General features: G+C 47.4%; 1 protein-coding gene across 2 annotated transcripts in view; it reads left to right on the top strand.

Annotated features, from left to right (window-relative positions):
• Window positions 1-7,855: 7,855 nt before the first annotated feature.
• Window positions 7,856-26,639, top strand: part of Gsn (gelsolin) — a 59,518-nt gene continuing 40,734 nt past the window's right edge. For both annotated transcript variants that reach the window (XM_048340876.1, XM_048340880.1), the window contains exons 1-2: window positions 7,856-7,943; window positions 21,891-21,979. The gene's annotated coding sequence lies outside the window, so the exon portion shown is untranslated. The remainder of the gene's footprint in view (window positions 7,944-21,890; window positions 21,980-26,639) is intronic.

Genomic DNA, 26,639 nt, shown 5'->3' on the forward strand with positions numbered 1-26,639 from the left:
GTGAAGAATAACAGGGCAGAGGGAGCCCAGTTCTGCAGAATGGTGGAGGGTGTGAAGTATGTCTAGGGGGACATAGAGGGATAGCTAATGTAATATATTGGAGGACAAGTAAGGAAAGGCATTCTAAGGAATTTCCCACCCCCCACCTCCCATCAACTGAATCTGAAGAGAGAGCTCGCTAGGCGCAGAGGTTTAGAGGTATCAAGGTGACAGAAAGCATGACTTAACAGAGGACTGGCAAGTTATTCCGTGACATAGGGGTACAGGATTCAGGTGGAAAGGAATAAAGATGAAGGTGAAGGGAGACAGCAAGGCCAGGTCAGCTGTTGCTTCCAATGCAGAGTTAGTTTGTCTGGATAATGGCCACATGGGGCGCTTACCGGCCTTCCTAGCCCTGCGCACTTGAGAGTCTCAGAGCCTTTCACGAGTTCCCACAAAGCCACAATACATCCAATGAATGTTATGCCACGATCAAGCTGTATACTTTAAAAAGGAGTGTCACACAGGTTGTCCGTTGAAGATTTGATCGATTTTCCTCTTCAGATACAGGGGAAATCGACTTGAAAGTTCTCTTGAGATGTGTCTCTTTTAACTGCCTGAAGGCTGATTTTTTTTCATCCGTAAAAGGGGACATTGCAGGACATCTAGAGGCAATCAGAGGGTGACCAGAGTGCCTTAGGGACATAGAGATGTGGATTCAGCGTGCCCGGGCAGCTGGGACCTGAGAGAATGGGTGTGTGAGGAACCTAGCCCAGGTGTGGGCTTAGCAGAGCAGAAGTTAAGCAGCACAGTCCCTACCCCACCCACCACCTGCTCAGTGATCAGCGTCACCTCCCTCAAGTCAAGGTCAAAGCAGCAAACCAAAAGTAACAGTCCGGTTTGCCTGCTTGGCGTGGTAGCCAGTTCACCCGCTCTGTGCTGGAACTGCTTTAGCTCCAGAGTTTGGGGAAACCCATGGAGGTGGGGAAAAGCTCCCTCAGGAAAACCACATGGCTCGCTAATTGGGTTTCTCAACTCAGTCAGTGGTTTTCACCTGAGAAGAGAATGAAGTGATTGCATTTGCATTGTAAGTTTTTAAAGACATGCTTGCCAATTATATATGTAAAATAGGATAAACCAGGCTAATTCACCCAAAGGGCTAAGAAGTGGAAGGGCAATTTATTGGATCCTATGAGACAAACACTCTGTGGCCATCCCTGGGGTTGGGCCAGTATAGGCAATCAGGGACCGGAGTATTCCTGGTCCTAGGGGCTAGAGATGAGCTCTCTCTGGGCTAGTTACTTCTATTGTCCCTGTTTGCAAATGAGACCAGGGAGGCTCAGAGGAGTGAAGAACTTACCCAGGGTCATTTGCAAAGTAGAGCCACATGATGGAGCTTGGCAAGATTACCTGAACTTCAGCAAAATGCTGCTTGTGCCGAAGGTAGTTGTGGGACAGGAGGAAAAAGAAAGGGCGGAAGAGGAAAAAAATAGGAAGAAGAAATAGAGAAACAGGAAAGAAAAGGAAATGAGAAAGGAGGAGAAAGTGATGGGGGATGAGGAAAGAAGAGAGAAAGGAAATTTTGACCAAACCCTCAATGATATTAGTTCTCTTCCTTCTTTTTCTCCTTCTCCTCTTTCTTATCTCCTTTTTCCCCTTCTTTTTCCTCCTCTTCCTCTTCTCCAAATCCCAAGTGAAGTAAAGCACTGCTGTCGGGTTGTGTGTATTTCAGCTGGAAGCACAGCATCACATTTGAAAAGCCCATTGTTCCTGGTGCTGATAATATAACTCTGTAAATGGTGCAGTCCAGGGCCCAAAGCTCCACTCCTCCCCCACCCACTGGTGACCTGTGGGGACAGCTGAAAGCCTTCTGGTGTGCTGCACCCAGAAGAGTAGGGCTGGCCTTTCAGCAACAGCTGGCCTGATTCAGCTAGAACAAAAGCCAGCTCTTCCTGCTAAATCCCTAGCAGGCATGGACTGTGAGGCCATCAGGCCCCTGTGCCCCATCTGTGGGAAATCTCTCTCATCTCTCTCCCTCTCTTTTCCTCTCTTCTCTCCTTCCTCTACCTCTTCCCATACTTTTTTTGATGTACTAGGAATCAAACCCAAGTCTTGATGAGGAAATCATGATCTAGGATCCGTTGGTATCAGTTTCCTGCCATCAAGAGCTTCCTGTTCCCTCAGGCAGACATGCCCCCTGGAGCTCCACAGACAGTGTCTTGGAGGGACCTGGTTCTCATCCCAGCTTTGCCACTTCCCAGCTGTGCAGCAGAAATAAGTGACTTTACCTCCTGCAGCCTCAGTTTCTCCATCCATGAAGTGTGAGTAGCAGCAATCTGAGCTAGATTTGGAGGAGGTAAGGCTCAGAGCAGGCACCCATAATTATGTTACCCTGTTTCTTGTAAGTCTAACACAACTCTCTAAGTCCATAACTGAGTTCAAGTACCTTGCATGGTACACACACTGGCAGAAGCTCACTTGCCTTAAACACTTCCAGCCTCTTACCCACAGCTTCCCATAAGGATGCCAACTGCTCTTTACAGAGCCCTTCTATGCAGCAGGCCTAGGTATGGATAATTTCATTTCAATTCCCTACAAGTTTTGGAGTGAACACTATTCTCAGATGGAGGAATCCAGAATGAGTGATGAGGCCAAAAATAGCATAGCCTCCATGATTGTGTGTGTGTGTGTGTGTGTGTGTGTGTGTGTGTGTGTGTGTTAATTAGATATATATATCTTTTGGATTTGTCTGCCTGGGCTGCCTTTGAACTGGGATCCTCAGATCTTAGCCTGAGTAGCTTGGACAACAGGCATGAGCCACCAGAGCCCAGCAAAAAAAGTGAATTCTTGATCATATTTAGCAGGCCTATGAGACTTCTTGTGGCCAGTGGCCTTCTTTCTCTTTGACTATAGAAAGAATTTGTGCTTGTGGAGAAAGACCTGGGTTCAAATCCCATTCTATGGGTCACCCAGCCATGGAAGCTCAAGCTCAAGCTTACCTTTCCTGAGTCTGCTTCCTTTCTGCTTTAGGTTTTTGTTTTTTAGTAGTTTTTTTTCCAGGTACACTCTTGCTTTTCTTGTCCAGATAGGCCATGTTATCATATCTAGGCTTTTGTTATTACTGTTGTTGAGATGTGTGTGTGTGTGTGTGTGTGTGTGTGTGTGTGTGTGTGTTTGCCAGTACTAGAGCTTGAACTCAGGGCTTCACCTGGCTTTGTATTTTGCCATATAAATAAATACCTAAAACAACCTAAGAGCATAAATACATGGGGCAAAGTGATTTACACCTGTAATCCCAGCACTTGGGAGACCAAGGCAGGAAGATCATGAATGGGGTGCTAGCCCTGGATACATGGTGAGTTCCAGGGCAGACTGGGAAGCATAGAATAACTAAAACAAAACAAAACAAAACATGGATACTAGGAAATATTGCCATTACAACTTAATGATAAATTTATACGAGTTGTTACTTACTGTGTTACTGCTATAAAATGTTCCTAGAAATTTAATAATTAGCTCCTGTGAGCTATTGTGAGCTGGTTCTGGCATCTCATGGAAAGGGGCTGAGACCACAGTAGAGGGGAGTTCCTTCCCGCCTCCCAGCCGTCCGGAAGCCTCCACACCTAGGCTGGTTCTGAGCCCCAGCAGTAGACACATCCCCTTCCTCACCTTTCTCCTCCCATCCTTCCAGGGCCACCAGAGGCTTTCGGCCTGGTGAGGCTGTTTTCTAGGCTAACCACCTTAGGAGAAGTTGGGTTTGGGCAGTGTGACCCTTCCACTCCAGTTGGAGTTTTTGAATAAAAGGTAGGCTTCTGGCCCATGTTAGGATGTGAACCACAATTTTAAAATTAAAATTAACTAGCCCACTTGCTAGTCAATGCTGCCTTCTGGAAAGCAGAGATGCTCTGTGATAAGAGATAGAGGAATGAAGTGCTGGGTAGAGATGAGCCCAAGTAAATGGATGTTCTGGGCTCCTATTAATATGAAAGTCCTGCTTGTGATCTGCTACTGAGGGCCAGCTGCACCCCTGCCTAGAAATTCCTTTGCATAGTCCAGGGTCTTCTGAGAGTACGCTCTCCATTAACCCCTTGCACAAAGCTCCCATCTTGTGTTGTGTGTCTGGGAATCTACTGTATACTCAGCACACACTTGCCTTAATAATTTTTCTTCCTGACACTATGTCCAGGTAACACCTGCAAACCAAAGAGCCCCACTGATCTAGAAATCTTCCCTAGGCTGAGCATGCTGGCTCATATCTGTAATTCTAGATGCTCAGGAGGCTGAGATCTGAGGATTCTGGCTTGAAGCCAGCCTGGGCAGGAAAGCCCATGAGATTCTTATCTCCAATTAACCACTAAAAAGTCAGAAGTGGAGCTGTGCCTGAAGTGGTTAAGCACCCAGCCTTGAGCAAAGTAACCCTAAGGGACAGCACCTAAGCCTTAGTTCTGGCACAAAAACAAAACCAGAACTTTTCCTGGCCAGCTCAGCCATGCCCACGAGTCATTTCCCAAGGCTCTCTCACTGCTTCTCTGTGAACTTGATTGAAGATGGCTGACTCATTATGGCAGAGATGACCTCACAGGCCTAGTTAGGCACCTGATTATCTTAGTGCATGGCCTATGTGTGGCCTTCATTTCTTCCATCCTCACTCTAGGGAGGAAAGGTCTTCTACAAAAGACTGTATCATGTCAGCAAGGCATTTCCTCTGAGGTGACCACCCAAGACCAATAGGCCTTAGAGAGGCCTAGATAGATGCAAGGAGTACAGAAAAGAGTGACTATAGGACAGCAAGGAGGAGAGGACTTCTAGGCACCTCTGCCAGGCAGTCCTGAGCTTTGAAGAATGAGCTGGGATATAGCTTGTCAATATATGTGTCAGTACATAGAGCAAAGCACCTGAAATGTGCTTGGCCCTCCTTTATAAGTATTGATCAGCATCCTGATCAGCATCCTTGTCCTCAGTTTGAATCTTTCCATGATAGCCTGTGATGATGTGCCCCACTACTAAAGAGAGCAATCTTAGAGTTCTGGTGCAAGTCCCTCTTGCTCTCTTAGCCTCAGTTTCTCCATTCTAAAAGGAGGGATAAATGGATCAAGAAAATGTGGTATATACACACAACGGACTTCTATGCTTCCATCAGAAAGAATGACATGGCCCATTCATAAGGAAATGGAAAGCCTTGGGAAAAATTATACGAAGGGCAGTAAGTCAGACCCAAAGAAACATAAACTGCATGCTTTCCCTCATTTGTAATAATTAGAATCTGCCTATAAATCTACAAGTAAACCCAATGGAAAATAAAAGACAAATAATTACTGTTGGACATGAGTAATTAAACAGCACTATAAACATTCACACAGTAAGACCAAAGGAGAGGATCACAAAGACTCAATAGCTATGTGCATATGACCTGTATAAAATAATGCTTATCAAAATGAACTTCAAGTAATGGAAACAAGAGGAATTTAAAAAAATTGTACTGTTTGCGGTTCTTTTTTTTCTTCCATTTTTCTCTGGTAAATTCACTTTTGTCGATGTATTTGATTTCTGTACCCTTTGTCTTGCATATGAATCTATCTGATTTGGGGAGGGAAAGGGGAAAGCACAGAAACAGTGGGACAACGAATGAACCAATTCAGCAGTGATATTCACTAGACACCATGTTGGAAATAAACTATATAACTTTGGGGAAGGGAAGGTAGGACAGGAAAAACTGAGAGAGAATGAGGAAGTGGGTGACACTGTTCAAAAGGAAACATACTCATTACCCAAATTATGTAACTATTACCCCTCTGCACATCATCTTTACAATAAAAATTTTAATGATTAATAAAGTAAGATAAAATAAAATGAGGGGACAGGCCAGATGTGGTCTAACATTCCCTCTATCCTGATAGGATGTTCTCCAGCCCTGTGGAGACACAGATTTAGAGAGCCACCTCCCCTTTGCTGGGAGAAGTTGCTGAGAGGGGTTGGAAATGATACATTGGGTAATTTCAACGTATGTGAATGTTGGGGTTTGTAATCAAAGAGTACAAAGCCAACAACCTATGTTTTTGTTCTTTCTTTCCACCATTGGGACACAAATAGCCTTTGGAAACTCAGGAGGGGGGGGGCACTTTGCTTCAGTTCTCAGGGAAAGTAGAACTTGGCAGTTTCCCAAACCAGGAAGGATGACAGGCTGTGACATAGGACAGTAAGTAAAACAGTGGGGAACGAGGACTCACACATGGAACACCAAAAGAAGCTTGATCTCTACTCCTAAAAAATGCACATGATAACTAACACCTACCACCAAAGCGGAGAACAGGCCAGGAGACATTGAGAAATGGTTCTTGTGGTCACTGGTGTGAGAAGAGAGAAGTGGGAGAAGGAAGAAAGGAAGAGCCAGGCTGGGATTCCCCAGGCCCTGTGGTTTCCTTGGCTGTTTCTCGATGGAAAAAAAAAAAAAAAAAAAGCAGGATGCCAAGTTCTGTGTTCTTGCTTTTTTCTCTGCTACTGAAATGCTAGCCTTTCCTGCTGGGATCCGTAGCACCCAGCAATTACTGTCTCTGGTACACTTTATCTTGTCTTCCAGGGAGCTTTACTCGGGAATGAACCCAGGGCTGATGCCAGCCCGTGGGCCTGGAATGAGTGTCTTTGTCATCTGATCCAGTGCCCTGTCCAGGAGGAAGTTCTTCCAAACTAGATTTATAGAGTAACTGCTTGAGGCCAGGGGAGCCATATTTCTATCTACCACGACTGTGGGGAGACTGTCTTGCACCCTGCGGCACCAGCTACTTCTCAAGCGTGTGTGTGATACATTTGAGATCACTAAAATCTTTTTTTTTTTTTTTTTTTGACAGTCTTGGGCCTTAGACTCAGGGCCTGGGCACTGTCCCTGGCTTCTTCTTGCTCAAGGCTACCATTCTGCCACTTGAGCCACAGCGCCACTTCTGGCCATTTTCTATATATGTGGTGCTGGGGAATCGAACCCAGGGCTTCAGGTATATGAGGCAAGCTCTCTTGCCACTAGGCCATTTCCCAGCCCCACTAAAATCTTACAATCATTTAAAAGCGACCATTTCTGACCAGTGTGGATTTTCTCTCTCACCTATGACAATAACTGTCATCAGACTAATAACAACATAATATTATAACAATAAATACTAATAATGTGGAGAACCCATTGTCCTTGCCATTGTTCTCTAAGGCTTTCTCCCCGTGAAAGCTCCCCTACCATCCCCTGGAGAGGTGATTTAGTTGTGTCCATTTCACTAATGAGTCAACTGAGACTCAGATACTCTGACTCAGTTACCCAGAATGGCCGCAATGGCAAATGTGAAGAATTCCAACACGGGTCTCCGGACCCCAAAGCTGGACTTCAACTGTTCTCGTTTCAGGATGGGGGGATGCGCTTGACATTTCTGCTTTCTCCATTCTGGATGAGGTTGGGAATGAATCTCCTGTGTTGGGTTTCCTCTCCTCTTGGAGCAGAGCCCGCTTCCTTTTTCAGTTCGTCCTGGCCTGGAACCTGCCTTCCATTCGCTGCCCAGCTGCCCAGCCCCTCACCCCCCAGGAGCTCTGAGGTGCCCTAGCCGGGCTACGGAGCACCCTTGGGTCTCCTTCCCGCATCCTAGGCAACCTCAGACCTCCCCTCCCCCAATTCTGGGCCTCAGTTTACTTCTGCGTAAGGCAGGGAGCTAGCTGTCTGCCGTCTTGGGGGACACGGTGGTGAGGATGTTCCTAAAATGACCCAGGGTGGTCTCAGAGCTGGTCTGGGTGGCTGCCCGCTCCTCCCGCCCCGCCCTGCCCGCAGGCCACGCCCCCCCCCGAGCAGGCCCCGCCCCCCCAGGCCCGCTCGCTCCCCGGGGCCCGCTGCGTCCCCGCCCCACCCCGCCCGCCCGCCCGCCTGCCCGGAACCAGCTGAGCACAGCTGGACCCAGCGGCCGCCGTCGCCAGCGCCAGCGCCGCCGCAGCCGCAGGTAGGGCGGAGGGAGATCGCCAGCCGGGGGCATCAGGGGATCCCGGGCCGACCTCCGTCCCTTTTCTTTCTCCTTCCTGGTCCCAGCCCCTCCTCTGGGCATCTCTGCAGGACTTCCAGGGTCATCCAGGGGGAAAGACCAAGGAGGGTGGGTCGAGGTTGGGGCAGGAACGGGGAGGGGTCCTGGCCTCCAAGTCTCATCCTCCTCCTCCCCACTCCACCCCCCAATACTGCAAAGACCCGAACCCACCACGACCCCGCCCTCGCGCGTGGGGGAGCCAGGCCCGGGTCTCCCTCCCTGACACCTGGGGTGTCCCCGGCTGGCGTGCAGGTGACTGACTGCCCCGCTCCAGGTGAGGGCGGTGGCCCTGCAGGGGGGGAGCTGGGTAATACCTCTGCCTGCCCTTCCCGGGCGCCTCCTTCCTCTTTCTAGGCCCAGGACGGTTAGAAAGTTCTTCTCTGTATAGAAAGTTCTTCCCTGTATTGGCCTGACACCTGCATGCGTCTGTGATCTGTAGGTCACCGTCTCCTCCGGGCTCCACAGTCTTTCAGAGTTGGGACTGCGACTTTCTTTTAGAGCTGAGACCGTGATTGGATTCCTCTTTCCCTGGGCTCCCATCACTTCTCAGGTCTACTCTCCCCCTCACCTGAGGACAGCAATTTCCCTGGGTCCTCGGCATGCCAGCTGCCCTGGGCCGAGCGGAGGGCGAGGAGGGGGGTCGTGGGGGAGGAAGTCCTGGGAAGTCTGGGGTGTGGGCAGGCAGGAGAAGTTGCTTTTCTTTGGAGCTCCTCCTCTGCCCAGACATCCATCCACCCCCAGGTTCTGTCCTCATACCCTTGCCGAAGCCAGAGGGATCTTGAACAAATCCAGGGCTCTGGCCTGGCTGTCCCAGCCGCAGAGCGGTTTATGTGGAAGGCTGGGCTGTGGGGAGGTGCCTTTCTGGCTTTTGTTTGGCCTCGGGGAGTTTTTTTTTTTTTTAAGATTTATTCCTGCGCGTCCTGTTCTCCCGGAGCCACATTTCTGACCAGGGCATCCAGGACCACACCCTGCGGGGGCACTTCATATTGAACTGAATTCTCAGCTCATCCCCCCCCCACCCCCCACCCCAAGGGCTGAGCGATTTTGTGACCTGCTCTTAGCTAGGCAGTGCTGGGGATGCACTTCCATGTGCTTTGTTGCTGATTCCCAGCCTTCAACGGGACTTGGCCGGGGAGTACTTTTCCTTTCCAGTACTGGGGTTTGAACTCAGAGCCTTGCACTTGGTAGGCAGGCATTTTACCTTGAACCAGAAGTCACTAGAGGACTCCCCCATACACTTGGGGGTGCTGTTTCATATTTTGAGGAGTCATTAAGGGAAGAAGATGGAAGGAGGGGAACCAGTGGGCCTCTAACTCCTTTGAAACTTCCTTTTCCTTTCTTGGGCATCCTATTTATATGTGCCAGAGAAATTGGAAACAGCCCCGGGGAGCTTGGTTTGGCATTTGGATGAATTGCACAGCAGCAAAGGTTTCTGTGTGAATCCCACAGAGAAGGGAACTTTGCTTCAGAATTTTCCATAGTCTTTTTATGATGAACTAACATGAGCCCCAGGAAGCAGGAGATTTGACTATTGTGGCATTTCCTCCCCTCCCTCCTTCCTTGATACATCCCTCTTCTGAGCTGTGCTTTGTGGCCAGAATTATGAGGGGCCCAGCAGCCCCAAAGATCCAAGGAGAATAAATTTCTTTGCTCTCAAGGTTCTTCCTGTGGGGAACAATGGGCACAACCATGCCCTACTGAGAGTTACTGACCATGAGAGGGGTGACTAATTCTGTCTGGGTGAGCAAAGTCTTAGAAATGAGTAACAGTTTGTCAGGAGAGAAGGAATCAGTGGAAAAGCTATTCTGAGAGGCAGGGCCAGTTTGTGCAAAGGCACTGAGGTTTTCTGATCAATCCACCTTAGCTAGAATAGAGGGCAGGGCCACAGTGGGGTCATCCAGTTGGGTTGATAGATAGAACTGGATTGTAAACGTTGGGCTTGGACTATATTCTAAAGACAAGGCACTGAGAAAGACTTACGACCCAAACCAATTCTCATTAATATGATGGTTGATGTAGAGGATGTATTAGGAGAGTTGAGCCAGAAGTAAAGAGACTACACGAGGCTATTGCATGGTCAGAAGGCAGGTCCAACTAGAACAGGGCCTACAGGGATGGGATCTTAGTGGCATCATGGAAATTCAGATGAAGATCTCAGAACCTGCTTCTATCTACAGGTAGTTTTATCTCAAAGCAGGCTTTTCACCACTGAATACAGCTGCTGAGTTATGTTCAGTATTACTATTTCTTCTTTCTTGTTCCTTTTTGATTTAGAGAAGAGTGTACAGTATCTTCCCCTCTCCAAACCCTCTTTCGCTTGTGTGGCCACTCGGTTCCATGAGTCACTTCTCCCAACTCCCTAGGAGCCTGGTCACTGAGATGATTTCTAGTTGATCTGCATTTCACTTTTCCTCCTCCTACTGAGGTTTGAACTCAGGGCCTTGGACTTGCTAGGCAGGCACTTTACTACTTTAACCACACGTTTAGTCACCCCCCCCCTTTCTTCTTTTCTGGTTTTTTTTTTTTTTTTTTTTGTCCTGCAGCTTGAACTCAGAGCCTAGGCACTGTCCCTGAGCTTTTCTGCTCAAGGCTTGAGCCACAGCTCCACTTCTGACTTTCTGGTGGCTAGCTGGAGATAAGAGTCTCTTAGACTTTCCTGCTGAGTCTGGCTTGGAACCTCAATCCTCAGATCTCAGCTTTCTGAGTAGGTAGGAATCATGGGTGAATCACCAACCCCTGGCTTTTGTTTTCATTAAAAAAAAAAAAAAAGGATCTTGTGTTATGCCTTGACTGGCCAGGACCTTGATCCTCCTATTTGCACTTCCTGTTTCCCAACATTGCTAGAATGACGTGTAGGTTCCACTGAACCCAGTTTTTTTTCTTCTTCTTCTTTTTTTTTTTATTGGTTGAGATGGAATTTCATAAACTTTCTGTCCAGGCTTGCCTTAAGAGTTAATCTTCTCCATCTCTGCCTCCCAAGTAATTAGGATTGCAGGTATGTGCTACAAAGGCCAGCTGGTCTGTAGTACTTGCTGATATCAGGGTCTCAGTTTCTACCTATCGCCTCAGTTTGCCTGTTAGCTAGACTATAGGCATGAGAGGAGTTAGAAGGCTTACCTGAGTGGAAGTGCAGTCTCAGTTCTTCTTGAAAAAGTCCTTTCTCTCTGGGGCCTCAGTTTCCTTTTTTGTAAAAGGGAAGAATTTTGGTGCATGCAAATCAAAAAATTCTACATTTTAATATAACAAGCACTGGAGATTATTTCATTGACTCAGTGTAACTGGTCCTGTGAAGCAGATAGGATTCTTCTTTCTGACAGATGAGGAAACCAAGAGTTAGACAGGTTTTTGATTGAGTGGCTATAAATGATGGTGGGTCCTGGTGATCTGACTATAGCCCCATATCTCTTAATCACTGCACTAAACATTCTCTCCAGACCTAACAGCAGAGGGACAGATGGGGGTATTCTGTGATGGCTGTCAGGAGGGCATAGAGTTGTGTGCAAACTCAGCTGCTACAGTGGGGCCAGGAGGGGCTGCCCACAGTTATTTATAAACACATACTTTTCTTTACCATCATTGGGCCCCAGAGTGAAGAGGAGGGGGTGGGTAGGTTGGCCTCCCATCCATTATAGGAAATCAAGGCTCATAGATACAGAGTTTATGGGCAAAAATCATGGGCAGATGGGAGTCTAGCCAGGGCTGGCTCCCCCCTTTTCTACCATTTGAGCTTCTCCTCTGGAAATCTATCTGGAGAAGCCAGGAAAAGTCCCCCCCCCCCCCCATTCCCTTGTTTTATACCTTGAGAAAATGCTGGCTGCTGCAGAGAAAAGAAGGTCCCAGGAGTTCTGCATTTTAGAGGGGAGGGGAAAAAAAAAGAACCCAGTGTTTAAGCAGCTGAGGATTGTTAAGTAAAAATATGGCCTCCCTGCAGCTGAATGAGAGTGTGTCAAATTTCAGTCTGATGTGGTTTGTTAAGTTGGAGACCACAAGCAGACAGTTCCTGCTGTTAGCCAGCTTTCCCCCTCCCCCCCAGCCCTGTGAGGCCTGGACCACATCTGCAATTGAAGGGTAGGGCAGAGAAAAGCAGTGGGTGTAGTGAGCCCGGCTGCCCAGCCGAAGGCCTGGCCTTGGGTCAGTGTTGCAACTGATAGTGATGGCTGGCTTAACCCAGTGCCGATCTTTTCTCTGGGCTCCAGTGTTTCTGCCACACCGTGGGTAGATAGCATGATGCAGGGCTTTGTCATCTCCGCTGGCATCAGGACCTGAAGGCTCTGTGACATGCATAGGAGCCAGCACCTGTGTGTCTGAGAGTGTAATGGGAGCCCACAGCTGGCTTACACCGAAGTCCAGCTGCCATTTGTAAATGTGGACTGACGTGCAGCCTAATTGTGATGATGATGATGGCCACTGTGTGTTTTCACTGATTTGTTTGATCATTTATTGGTCCCAGGAGGGAAGAGGTATTGACTTGATTTTATAGGCCTGGAGCATGAGCTTCCTTGCCCATTGGTCACTAGGGGCCCCCTGGCCAGCCAGGTTCCTCCCAGATCCTTCCAGATTCTCCCACTCCTTCTTAGCTTGCTCTTTTCCACAGGCCAGACATTGCATCTCTTGAATTCAAGGCTTAGCTTAAGGAATGAGAACTTTAACTATACAATATTCCCAAAGTCCTTTTCTTTCTCCCCAAGAAGGATCTAGAAGGGGTTTGACCCATGAAATTGTGCTGAAGGTTAGCCATCTTGTGGGAGTGGATTCCTTTACTCTGCTGAGTTGGTTAGGCAAACAGTCTTGTTGCTCTCCAACTTCAACAAATATATCATCCGGGCCAGGCTTATTTGCCAGGCGAGGCGTTTGTATTCCTCATATTTGAGCCTTCAGGGCTGGGCTTGAACTGTGGCTGGGTTGGGTCCTTGGTGGGCACTCAGTAAATACTTGTTAAACTTGGGGGAGGGGCTTGATGGTAGCAGTGGCATGTATGCTTTTGTCTCCTCACCTTTTACCCATTATAATATATGCTTGTGATGGAAAATAAAACATAAGAAGTATCTGTAATTCTGCTAACCCTAAACTATCATTGCCAACGTTATGGGAGGTGGGGATGTTTTCTTGCTGGAAGTTTCAGTGAATGTGTATAGGCCACATAGTTTGTGGTCACACTATAGTTACATTTTTAAGTAAACTATTAACCTCTAAGCTGAATACCAGTGTCTCACATCTATAATACTAGCTACTCAGGAGGCTGAGATCTGAGGATCATGGTTCAAACCCAGCCTGGGCAAGAAAGTCTGTGAGACTCTTATCTACAATCAGTTACCAAAACAGGCTGGAAGTGGAGCTGTGGCTCAAGTGGTAGAGTGTTAGCCTTGAGTGAAAGATGCTCACAGAGCGCACCCAGGCCCTGAGTTCAAGCCCCAGGATCAGCAAATAAGTAAATTTAACATTTTATTTATTTTTAAAGTTATTTTTAAGTAGTTGCCCAATTAACATGTCAGTTTATAAGTACAATGCATCTTGGCCAATGTCAGTTCTTTCATCTTCTCCCCCATCTGCAGTTAACATTTTTTATTCCAACTTTTTGTTTCTTTTTACTATTATAGCCTGAATATTTCTGCATGTCATTAAAAACTCCTTTTATTTATTTATTTATTTATTTATTTATTTATTTTTTGCCAGTCCTGGGCCTTGAACTCAGGGCCTGAGCACCGTCCCTGGCTTCTTTTTGCTCAAGGCTAGCACTCTACCACTTGAGCCACAGCGCCACTTCTGGCCATTTTCTATATATGTGGTGCTGGGGAATCGAACCCAGGGCTTCATGTATACAAGGCAAGCACTCTTGCCACTAGGCCATATCCCCAGCCCTAAAAACTCCTTTTAATTTTAAAATTTTTTGTTAGTTTTTGTGCCAGTATTGGAGCATGAAATCAGGGCCTCATAGTCTTGGTTGTTTTTTGATTTTTGTTTTTTCTTTCCAAAGCTGGTGTTCTACCACTTCTGGCTTTTGGGTGGTTAATTGGAGATAAGAGTTTCATGGACTTTCTTGTCCAGGGTGACTTCCAACAGTGATCCTCAAATCTTAGCCTCCTGACTAGCTAGAATTAAAGGCATGAACCCAGCATACTTTACACCTTTAATAAAACTTTGAGCACCTCACCCCTCTGTGCTTCAGTTTCCTCATCTGTAAAATTAGGACTTCAGCACTGACTTTATATGATTTTGGAAAAGTGCCGAACAGGGTTTTTTGCAAGGGCCAGTCACTCGGGTGCTTCTATTCTGTCATCTGCTTCAGAACTACCCTAAGGGTACACATTCCTTGTGTGACACAGAGGACTGGCTGTGTGTTCTTGGCTTCTTGGATTTAGGGTGAGGAAGTGGTGGCACAGTTGAACAATGTCTCCGATGAGGTTGGCTTTTGTGGCTAACCCAGGGCCCAGCCCCTATGCCCCTCTGTTCCCCAGGGTTTCTCTTGAACTCAGGGCCTCCAACTTGTTCATTTCTAGTCCTTTTAGTTTAGTCCTTTTGCTTTTTATTTTTTTTAATCTGGGTTTGAACCCAGGGCCTCACACTTGCTTGTTGGCTATAGATTCAGCTTGGTTACGCATGGCTGGATTACTGAAGGAAAGTCAGTTTGTTTTTTAAATACTGTCTTGGTTTTGCCTGGAGGGTCTAGGATTGCAATTCTCCTGAGTAGCTGGGATTACAGGTTTGTATTGCCTTGCCCATTCTGAGAACCTCTCCTTCCTTCTTTCCTTCCTTCCTTCCTTCCTTCCTTCCTTCCTTCCTTCCTTCCTTCCTTCCTCTCTCATGTGTATGCCACTATTGGGATTTGAACTTAGGACACAGGCATTGTCCCTTAGCATGTTCACACAAGGTTTGTGCTCTACCACTTGAGCTACAGCACAACTTCTGGCTTTTTGGTGGTTAATTGGAGATAAGAGTCTCGTGGATTTTTCTGGGAGGGCTAGCTTTGAACTGTGATCTTCAGATCTCAGCTTCCTGAGTAGCAAGGATTCCAGGTGTGAGACACCAGTGCCGCCTTATATTTCCTACACTTCTTTTTTTTTTTTTTTTTTTTTTTTTTTTTTGCCAGTCCTGGGCCTTGGACTCAGGGCCTGAGCACTGTCCCTGGCTTCTTCTCGCTCAAGGCTAGCACTCTGCCGCTTGAGCCACAGCACCGCTTCTGGCGGTTTTCTGTATATGTGGTGCTGGGGAATTGAACCTAGGGCCTCGTGTATCCGAGGCAGGCACTCTTGCCACTAGGCCATATCCCCAGCCCCCCTACACTTCTTTATTATAACATTCTAAGAAGGTGGGAGCTGCCTACCTCGTTTCTTCAGTAACCTTTAAAAAAAATAGCCCAGAATGTTATAGTTGCATAGAATTCTATTTTCATAAATTTAAATGCACAAGGGCTTCAACTAGAAGCATTTTTTTTTTTGAATGTGGAATCTCAGGCTCTGCCCTTAGGGCTGCCATATTTAGCACAGAATAAAACAGGATAGTGGTTAAATTAGAATTTCAGATTACGAAAGAAGAATAATTGTTTAGTATTACTATCCTCCATGTACTAGTTAGGGCATACTTGTGCCCCTGAAATTTCACTGTGTGTCTGAAATTCAGCCATCAGTGGGAATCAGTATTTTATCTGGCAACTCCACTTACCTGGGCTTAGGGAACCATGTGCATTTTCACAGGATCCTCATGGGATTCTTACACAAATCCAAGCTGAGGGACATTGTACCAGGGACCTTGCTCTCTCAGTCCAGCAGAGGTGCTTTCCCAAAGGAATGCATGCGTAAGAGAGAGCACACTGTTAATGAGAAGAAGGATTGTGCTCATATTGATCATTTGCATGGCTGCATATTCTTTTGTTTGTTTGTTTGCCCAGTCCTGGGCCTTGGACTCAGGGCCTGAGCACTGTCCCTGGCTTCTTTTTGCTCAAGGCTAGCACTCTGCCACTTGATCCACAGCGCCACTTCTGGCCATTTTCTGTATATGTGGTGTTGGAGAATCGAACCCAGGGCTTCATGTATATGAGACAAGCACTCTTGCCACTAGGCCATATTCTTAGCCCTAGTGCATATTCTTATGCCCACGTATTCTTAGGCCCACAAGTGCTGAGCTGTGGTCAGCTCCGGGGAGAAATTCTTGATGTTGGTAAAGAGATTTGGCCTTTCTTGAGGCCTCAGTTTCCTTACCTGTAAAATGGGCACACATCCTGTAAGTCCTCATGCCAGATACCCTCTTCTTCTACACTTGGGGACTGCCTGACTAGACTTGAGGTGTCCAAGCCCCCAGGGTCAGCCACCCCTCCTGACTGCCTCCCAAGTTTGCCTAGCCCTGCCTGCCCCTTCACTTCTCACTCCCTGAGGGAGCTAATGCATTTCTAGAAGCCCCGGCCTCGTCCTCCCACTGCTGGTCTTCCACTGGGAGAATTCAAAAGTTCTGATCTAAACCTGTTACTTTAGCTGTTATTAAACTTAGGGCTGAAAAGAATGAGGAACTTTTACGGCTTGAGAAGAACGAGGAACTTGGCCCTGGGCCCATGCCTGCTGCCACCTGGGTAGTCTTGGGTAGGTCATATCTTCAACTCTAAGTTGATTCTCTGACCTGGTCTTCCTCACTCTGTGAACTAGGAGTGTCACCTTCTGTCCCGCCCCCACCCCCCAAGTCTTCTTCTCCATGTATCTCAGGTCAGATTTCAACATCTGGAGTGGCATGTTTGATGACATCATTGGCATGGGGTTTACAGTGACTGGATACTTAACCCTATGACATCATGAGAGACTACTTTAGACATCTTCTCTCCTCTGGGGAAGGTTTTGTTAACAGTGTTGCACTTGTAGGCAAAAGATATGCTAGGAGCTAGCTGGGTGCGGGTGGTTCCGTTTGTGGTTTGTACTTCTGAGGCTAAGATCTGAGGATCAAGGTTCAAATCCAGCCTGGGCAGGAAAGTCTAAGTCTGTGAGAATCTTATCTATAATTAACTAATTAAAAAAAAAAAGAGCTAGAAGTGAAGCAGTGGCTCAAGTGATGGAGTGCTCGCCTTGAACAAAAAATAGCCCAAGGACAATACCCAGGCCCTAAGACTGACACCAAACAAACAAAAATGATATGCTTGGGTATCCTCAAACTTACTGCACACACAGATCACCTGGGATTTGGTTCAAATACAGGTGCTGGCTTGGGTACTGTCTGTGATTCACATTTCTAATGAGCTCCCAATGGATGCTGGTCCTGGAATCTCACCTGGAATTGCAAGATTTAAAACCAATTATCAATTTAAAGCCAATTCTTAACCAGGAGCTGGTCTTTCATGCCTGTAATCCTAGCTACTCAGGAGGCTGAGATACAGAGAACAACAGTTGGAAGCCAGCCTGGGCTGAAAAATCCATGAGATTCCATCTCAAAATGTTGAACTGGAGACATGGCTTCAGTGGTTAGAGTGAGAAAGCCACTTAAGTGCAAGTTCCTAAATTCAAACCCCAGTACCAGCACAATAAAACAAAACCCCTAGAATCTATACTTAGGAGATAAGGAATTTAACAATTAAGTAACTTACTGAAGAATAAAGAGCCCAGAGTTTTCATTTCTCTTTGTGCTGTTAGGGATATAGCCCAGGAACTTGGGCTACACCCCCAGATCTAAGCTATACCCCTTGAGCCCAGATCTCTTAATGGTTTACTCTTGAGATTCTTTCTAAACATCTTATTTGCCTCTATCTATTTAGCCTACCACTGTAAGTTTCTAGAATGTGAGCAATCCTTGGAATTGTGTGCTGCCTAGTTGCTGAGTGATGTAGGGCCCTTGTCAGAAGAGAGTGATTGAATAGAAGCCATCTGAAGGAGAGAAGGGCTAAGGGGCCTCTTTTGTGGTTTAGATAAACCTAAACCTCTCTATGAGGAGGTTTTATATTTAAGACCAAAACCATTATTCTCTGCAAATCTACAGAAGGAAACGATAGTCCCAGCAAGGCCCCAAATTGTGTGTGTGTGTGTGTGTGTGTGTGTGTGTGTGTGTGTGTGCGCGCGCACGCTGTTCCTGGGGCTTGAATTCAGAGCCTGAGTGCTGTCCTTGAGCTTGTTGCTCAAGACTAGAGTTCTACCACTCGAGCCACAGCTCTACTTCCAGCTTTTTGGTGATTTGACATGAGTCTGACTCACAGATTTTCCTGCTTGGGCTGGCTTTGAAATATGATCCTCAGTTTTCAGCCTCCTGAGTAGCTAGGATGACAGCATGAGCCACTGGCTGCCAGCCCTAGTCTGGTTTTATATGCTCTGAGCTAAGAATGTTTCTGCATTTTTTTTGTGTGTTGTTGTTTATGGGGCTTGAACTCTGGGCCAGGGCACTGTCCCGGAGCTCTTCAGCTCAAGGCTAGCTCTCTACCACTTGAACCACAGCGCCACTTCAAGTTTTCTAGTGGTTAAGTGGAGATAAGAGTCTCATGGACTTTCCTGCTTGGGCTGGCTTTAAACTGCAATCCTCAGATCTCAGCCTCCTGTGTAATTAGGATTAGAGGTGTGAGCCACCAGGGCCCAGTTCTTTTTGCATTTTTAAAGGGTTGTTAATAGAACAAAACAAAACAAAAATGTAAGCAGGCAAGGAAGAACAGAGAGGATAGGTAGCAGCTTCAAACACATGATGTACGTACGGTCTGGCCCTTAACAGAACTTTGCTAATGTCTGAGTTAAAGCAGTCACAACTTCTTGAATTGCCTGCAGTGAGCAAGAAGCCTCACATTCTGGCTTAGAATTTAAGAAGAGCAAGATGGTGGGGGGGGGGGGGGGGGAAGGTAGCTTTGCTGGGTAGAAACTGCCCTGATGTCTTAACTATGACCCTCAATCCCTTATTTTACCTCTCTGAGCCTCTTTCCTTGCTTGGTAAAAAGAGAACAACGATGTTAGCCTGGCAGAGTTATTGTGGACATGAGACATGATGCCTGTCTAGAGTCTGCTACTTAGCCAACTAGTGGTAGTTTGGGCATTTGAATACCAATGGCATTTACCAGACTCAAAGTCCTCCTGCTGGTTTGGAAATGGTCTTATAAGGATGAAAAACAAGACTCTGCTCCAACTTCCCTATCACCTGCAAGGTAGACGCTCCCCTTTAGTCACCTAGACAGATGGGGTCCCAAGGAGGCCTACACCCTTTCACTAGCAGCAAAGGGCTACCCAAAGGCTAGCCCTTTATGGGTGGCCATCTCCGGATGGTGACACCTGGAACAAGACCTCTCCCTTCCTGGCTCCCTTGGGAGCATGTAGGCGGTGAACTTGAGGCCATGGCTTCCAGGCCTTGAAGTCTGAACTAGAAAACAGATGAACTTGGTTTTAGCTGAGGCTCATTGCAAACCCACTCAGTTTGGGATCCTGATGGCCCAGCCTTGGGAAGAGCGCAATGCTTTTCTGGCCCATAGATGGCAGCATCTGTACTGTTAGGAGGCTCTGTGTGAATGCGCATGCGTGAACACTTGAGTATGCGTGTTATGCATGTGTGCAAGTCTGTGATTGACTCACTAGTTTCTCCCTGTAGTGAACCTGAACTTGTGGCGGGCCTGGCCCCAAGCCCAACTCTGGGGCACAGATCTCCATCTAGTGAGAGAGGCTGACTGTAGTGACCAGACCTGGACACTGTGGGAACACACAGTGTACAGTGATTATACACGGGATGCAATGGACACAGGGCCTGGCTGGGGCCTGCGGGGTGGCAGAGGAACTGGTGGGAGCTGAAGCACAGGGGGTTAGTGACAAAGGGCAGACATTGCACATAGTCTGGGGTCTGTGGGGAGCCGGGGCAGAGTCTGAGCCACAGAGTGATGTGGTCCTGACCTGCTCTGAGGAGTTGCATTGTGGAGGAGCTGGAGTGGGAGGAAGAGGGTCAGAGGTTGAAGTGGCAGGTTGGAGAGGAGAGTGAAACAGGTGTGTTTTGGGGAGGATTGAGGAGGTGGCACCTGGTGTCTGGCTTTATCCCTTGTGTAGGTAGTAGGTAGTGGTGAGGTTTATTGAGTTGGGAGTGCATGCAAGCCCCTCAAGTGAACAGAGAGTGTGATTGAGCACCTGTGGCTCACATCTGTAATCCTAGCTAATCAGGAGGCTGAGATCTGGAAGATCGAAGGTCAAAGCCAGCCTGGGTAGAAATATCTGTGACACTCCACCTGCAATTCACCAGTAAAAAGCTATCAGTGAAATTTTGGAGGTGCAGCTCAAATAGTAGAGCACCAACTGTGAGCAAACAAGCCAAGCTATCTATCACAAGGAGGGCTGGATTTGACATGTTCATCCTCATGCCGAGTTAACAGGGCGTAAAAGTTCATTCATTGTTCACAGGAATAACAAAACCCAGCTCTGCTTTGATCTACTCTTGGGATGTGGGAAGATTCCACAGAGTTTCGAGAAAGGTTCCAGATGATACATGGGGCCAAAATAAGCTCCTACCCTCCGACTTTTCTAGTTATTGCTCAATACTTTCTACCTGTGTAACCCACCGTGCAGAAACCATCAGTCATGTTGGAGCCATCTACTGCTAGCCTGAGAACAGGGCTCATTTGTGTCTTAATGCCAGCGACTGGCTGGGCCGCCTGCATTTGGGATGGTAGCTTCTTCCTTTGGCTTAGAGATGCTGGTTTGGGCAAAGGAACCTTCCTCCATGGATAGGTGACTGGAACTCCAGGTGTTGATGTGGGTGAAACTCTGGGTTGTGTGTGACAGGTGAGAGCTGGAAGGCTGAGCTGTTCCATCCACAAGCGGGCCTTGTGTCACTGTCAGGTACTCACTGGTCCTGTGGCTTATAGAACGTGCCCCTCTGGCCCAAAGAGCGTGCCCCCTGGTGGAGGGGGAGCACACACCTGTGTGGCCACTGCCTGGCTCACTGATGGAACAGCCAGATAATACTAGAACCATGCTTAGGTAGAGAAGTGAGGTGCACTTCCAAGTGCACTTGCCTGGGTACCCAAACTGCATATATACATGATGACAATGAGTTTATAGGAAAAAGAACTTAGGACTTAAGCCATTAATAATCACAGTCCACATGTGCACTGTGCAAAACTCTGGACATTTTTTTGGCCAGTCCTGGGCCTTGGACTCAGGGCCTGAGCACTGTCCCTGGCTTCTTCCCACTCAAGGCTAGCACTCTACCACTTGAGCCACAGCGCCACTTCTGGCCGTTTTCTGTATATGTGGTGCTGGGGAATCTAACCCAGGGCCTCATGTATACAAGGCAAGCACTCTTGCCACTAGGCCATATCCCCAAGCCCCCTGGACATTTTTTTTAAAGTTTGTTTTTAAAATTTTTTTAACTCTCTATGACTTTTCAAAATGACCTTATGAAATAGATTCTAAGATTCTCTCCCTTGAACAGAGAAGGACACCGAGTGAAGTAATTTGCTCAGGTTATCCAAGTAGGGTGTTAAGGGCTAGTTTGTAAAACCCAAGTCCTGAACCACAGCTAGCCTACCCGAACCATGCAAGCCTACCTCATGGCTGCCTTAATGTGCTAAGGAAATTCTAGGCTGGAGGAATTGAGGCATGGTATCTTGAATGAAGAAGGTGAGAGTCCTTCTTGCCCCACCCTAGATAGAACTTGTCTGAATGTCTAATCCGGGGCCTTCTGTTGATGGTAGAGACAGGGTTCATCCAGCGCATGCCAGAAGAGGGTGAGATAATATGGCACCTTTGTGTTAGGAAGAGCTGGAGGAAAGGGGCTGTGAACACGGTTGTGAACACTTAGAACGTTCAAGAAGGTCTTACTGTCTTCAAGGCTCTGAGGAATCCTTAGGAAACAGGTGAATGGACTAGTTTGGGGTCACCCCACCAAATGGGGATTTGGCTAGCTGCCCTTTCACCCTGACACGGAGGTTCTTGGGTTCTTTTCTAGGTACTGCTGATTTCTGTTGTGAAGGACTGCCGCCACAGCTGCCGCCCCTCCCCCACGGAGCACCTCTTCTCTTTGTCCAGCCCTGGGAGGTAGGTAGAGCAAGGCAGACATCTGTTATCATCCTCTTCTGTTCAGCTCTGGATGCCCAGGGGAGTCTAGAGGGCCACCAGGGTAGAAGCAGCTGCTGGTGGTCTCAGGGGAATCAAGAGGAGCCTCCCCTCCCCCTTCCCCTACTTATGGCACACACTGTACCTGAACACATTTCTTCCTTACCACCCCTGAGAGGAATCCAGGCCAGGGGGCTGGCCTTGGAGGGGGAAGACAGGGACTAGGTTGGGTGCCCTGATGTCTGGCCCCCACCCTGGCTGTGCAGCTTGCTTGCTTTGTGACTTCCGGAAAGTCACTTTCCCTCTGCAGGCTTCTCTGTAAATACTTCCCGGGGAGGAAGGGCAGGAATGCTCTCTGTAAATTGTGGAAAGGTGAGAAAAGCTGGGTGTGGCCACCCGGTCCTTTGGCTTGTTGACTGAAAAGTGTGAGTCAGGGACTCTGGATGAGTCACCTCTACCTGGCTGGTGGCAGGGTGGTGCCAACCTGAAGATCTGATTCCCAGGTGAGGGCTGAAGTGGGTGGGGCCCATTGTGGAATCCTGGGCTGAAAGCCAAGCCCTTCTCTTTCTCGGTCCAGCTGGGCCCTCAATTTCGCTACCTGTCAGATGGGTGCATTTCTTCCTCTTTTGATCAAAGTTGAATTTCCAAGTGTGGAAAGGGCCTGGAGAACACCTATCACCAACTCGGGGCATGGCTGCCAGCTACCAAAAAGGAAAGGGAGTGACTTCATACAGAGCTTCCTTATCAGCCATGACTGGCTTCTTGGTGGAGTAGGAGGTCCCTCCCCCAAGCTTACACGGAAACCCCCCTGATGGTTTCAAGGGAACTTTGTCCTCCTAGCCAGGGATCCCTAGAAGGCCCATGGAACTGTAGTCACTGCTGGAGTCTTGAGTCCTTTTCTTTTCTCTACCACATAAAGAATTATGAGGCAGGAAAAGTAGGAATGGAGGTGAAGTGTATGTGAAAGCAAGAGAAGGTTCAGATGGGCTCTGCTGTTGGTGGGTTGGGTTGGTATGGGAGGGCCACGCATGCGGTGTAAGTCCTGTCTACCTGGGCACAGAGGGCAAGGGAGGAGGAAAGTACAGAGTTTGTTTGTTCCAGAGTTGTTAGGGGCATTGCTTGCCTCAGGGTTTATCTCAGCTTTCCAAGGTCCTCCAGGAAAAGGAGGGCATGTTATATTTTGGGGGAGGGGTCATCATTCCTCCTTATCTGCCTAATCTTTCTCCTTTGGCCTCACTCTGGTCTGGTCTGTCAAAAAGGAGCACATGGCTCTGCCCCGCTCTGCCTATGCGTTTGCTGATGGTGGCACCCCGGACCTTGTCTCCTGCCTGTCCCATCTCTGCAGACCCTGCAGGATTGTAGGCCAGCCTGAGGCCCCATTACTTGAGAGATCTGCGTGATTGGTCCTCTGCCCCCTTCTGTATCTCTACGTCATACCCGCCTTCATGGGCTTGGGTTCAACCAAGCAGCTCCAGTGCCAAATCCTCAGGTTTTCTTGGCCCTGTCTTAGGTGCATGGGAACCTAGACGCTCTCCCTCTGCTTTGGAGGGTCTCTTTGACCTTTCTTTTAATTATATTTCTATTATCTTTAAGTAGTTGTACAGAGGAGTTGCCATTCAACAAAACAGCTTACATATACAATGCATCTTGATCACTGTCACCCTTTCATTATTCTCTCCCATCTCCTCTTCCACCTCTTCCCTCACTTTTCTTAATTATGTAAGATATGCATTGAACTTTATGACTGCATTCTCCTGCCTTCTCTTCATTTGTCTACCCCCCTCTCTTGATCCCACCACCCCCCTTTTGGGTACCCATTTCCTGGTGTTTATTTTGTTGGATTGTGAACCTTTCTAAAGAATTACACCATTTGAATTCTCCCCTCAATCTACCGTGTGTGTGTGTGTGTGTGTGTGTGTGTGTGTGTGTGTGTGTGTGCATTTGCCAGTCCTGGGGCTTGAACTTAGGGTCTGGGTACTGTCCTTGAGACCCTCTGTACTTAATTAAGGCTAGCACCCTACTACTTGAGCCACAGCACCACTTCCAGCTTTTTCTGAGTATTCACTAGAGGTAAGAGTCTCACAGACTTTCCTGCCCAGGCTGGCTTCAAACCACAATCTTCAAATCTCAGCCTCCTGAGTACCTAAAATTATAGGTGTGAACCATCACTGCTTGGTTGAACCTACCATATTTTGATTAATACATGTATATACACTAGAGTACCACTCTGAAGTGTGTATTTATATATTTATAAATTAATTTCATTTATGAGAAAAAAATTCATCCTTTGTGTCTCTGGACCTGAGTTCACATGACCTTTTCCAAGTCCTTCCATTTTTTTTTTTGCAGATAATATAATATCATTCTTTCTAATGCCTGAGTAAAATTCCATTGTGTATACATACCACATATTTTGATCCATTGAGGGGCACCTGAGATGATTCCATACCTTGGTTTATGGTGAATATTGCTGTAATGAACATGGTTGTGCTGGTGGCTTTACTATATTCTAGTTTGTAATTTTTTAGATAAATGTCAAAGAGTGGAATTACTGGGTCATAGAGTAGATCTACGTTTAGTTTTTTGAGACCTTCACACTACTTTCTAGAGTGGCTGAACAATTTTACATTCCCATCAACAGTATATTAGAGTTCCCTGGGGCTGGGAATGTGGCTTAGCGGTAGAATGCTTGCCTAGAGTTCCCTTTTGGCTGCATCCTTGCCAGCACCTGTTATTGTTTGTAGTCTAGATAATGACCATTCTAACAGGGTTAAGGTAAAATCTCAGTGTTGTTTTGATTTGCATTTCCTTTATGGCCAGAGATATTGAGTATCTTCTATCTTTCTGACCTTAGACAGAGTCCTGTTTTTCTGCCCCAAATGTTCTCAGTATTCTGGTTCTCTTATTTATGTTGAGTGATAGCATTAGGTTCATTCATTCACTCATCCATTCATTCATGGATTAATCTGGCTGATACTTAGGCTAAAGCTGCATACTGGAGAATCAGCAAAGCATGGAACTTTTCTGTCTTACCTGAGTGGTACAGTAGAGTTACGGGCAGCACAGATTCTTCATCCTGGCTTCAGCTGTGAAGGGAATGAGGAGTTGTGGAAGCAATGTTGGAATAGGTGTCTTGTCTGGACAGATCTGAGAAATCTCCTTTCAAGGCAGAGCCTTGGAGAGGGAGCAGGGGATGGAGGGATAAAGCAGGAAGGGAGGATTGCCTCAGCACAGAGAACACAGGACTTGCTGGATCATGCTGCCCTTGAATTTTCATTTTAGGCTGGCCACTGGAAGCCATGGGGAGACTTACTTAGTAGAACCCTTGAAAAAGACAGACACAGGGGACCAGCCTGATGAACCCTGAGGATGCTATGTTAGGTTTTTCTACACCCAGACGTCCTGACACTGCCTGGTATAAGGCTTGGTGATGCCAGTCCTGGGAAATGGAAATCTCAGGGTTCTTTCAGTTCTCTCTCTCTTTCTCTCTCTCTCTCTCTCTCTGTGTGTGTGTGTGTGTGTGTGTGTGCTGATCCCAGGGTTTGAACTCAGGGCCTAGGTGCTATTCCTGAGTTCAGGGTTACTGCTCTACCACTTGAGCCATAGTTCCACTTCTGGCTTTATTTATTTATTTTTTTAGTAGTTTATTGGAGATAAGAATTCTCTGGCTTTGAACCACAATCCTCAGATCTCAGCCTCCAGAGAGTAGCTGGGGTTACAGGTGTACACCGCCCGTGCCAGTTCTGCAATTACCAGCCAAACCCTCTCTGACTTCTGCTCTGAAGGGGGAGGTAAACTGATGCCAAGAGTACACTATGATAAGGGCCAAGGCATCCATGGAGCTACTGAGAGCTCTTTATCCTCGAGTACACACTGGGCTGAGGATGGGAACTCAGGCACTTAGGCTAGAGAGGGTGGGAGTGTGTGCAAAGGCCCAGCCTCTCCAAGGAGCCCTCTGTACTTGGGAATCAGTGAATAAAGTGTGGATGGGCTGTAGGAGAAGTGATGGGAGATGTTGACAGGGAGAATCAGGTTGGGAGAAGACTTGAAAGCCAGGCCTTCGTTGTCTGGGTGCCTTGGAGCCATGAATGGGTCTTGAGCTGAGGAATGACCTGAATGATAGGATTTCAATCTGAAAGGGTGGAGCAGAAGTGGGCCATGCTGGAAGCTGGCTGGAGATAATGAATGTCACAGGTAAAGCCTTGTCACTCTCCCTGCCCGCCCCTCACACTCACAGAGCAAAATCTTTTTTGTGGGGCTGGGAATATGGCCTAGTGGTAGAATGCTCACCTCATATACATGAAGCCCTGGGTTCGATTCCTCAGCACCCACATACATAGAAAAAAATGGAAATGGCGCAGTGGCTCAAGTGGTAGAGTTCTAGCCTTGAGCAAAAAGAAGCCAGGGACAGTGCTCAGGCCCTGAGTTCAAGCCCCAGGACTGGCAAACAAAACAAAACAAAAATCTTTCTTGTGCCTCTCAGTCCCTTATCCTTGCTCCATTCTGCCCCTGCTGGCCAGAAGCCTGAGTTGCCCAGACTGCAGCCTGGGTTGGGTGTGGTTAGGTCAGTAGGTCTGAGCCTGTAGCCAGCTCTGACCTGGATTCCTATGTGCCCCTTAACATGACTCTTAATTTGTCTCTG

Source organism: Perognathus longimembris, chromosome 1 (genome assembly GCF_023159225.1).
Source record: "Perognathus longimembris pacificus isolate PPM17 chromosome 1, ASM2315922v1, whole genome shotgun sequence".
NCBI lineage: Eukaryota > Metazoa > Chordata > Mammalia > Rodentia > Heteromyidae > Perognathus > Perognathus longimembris.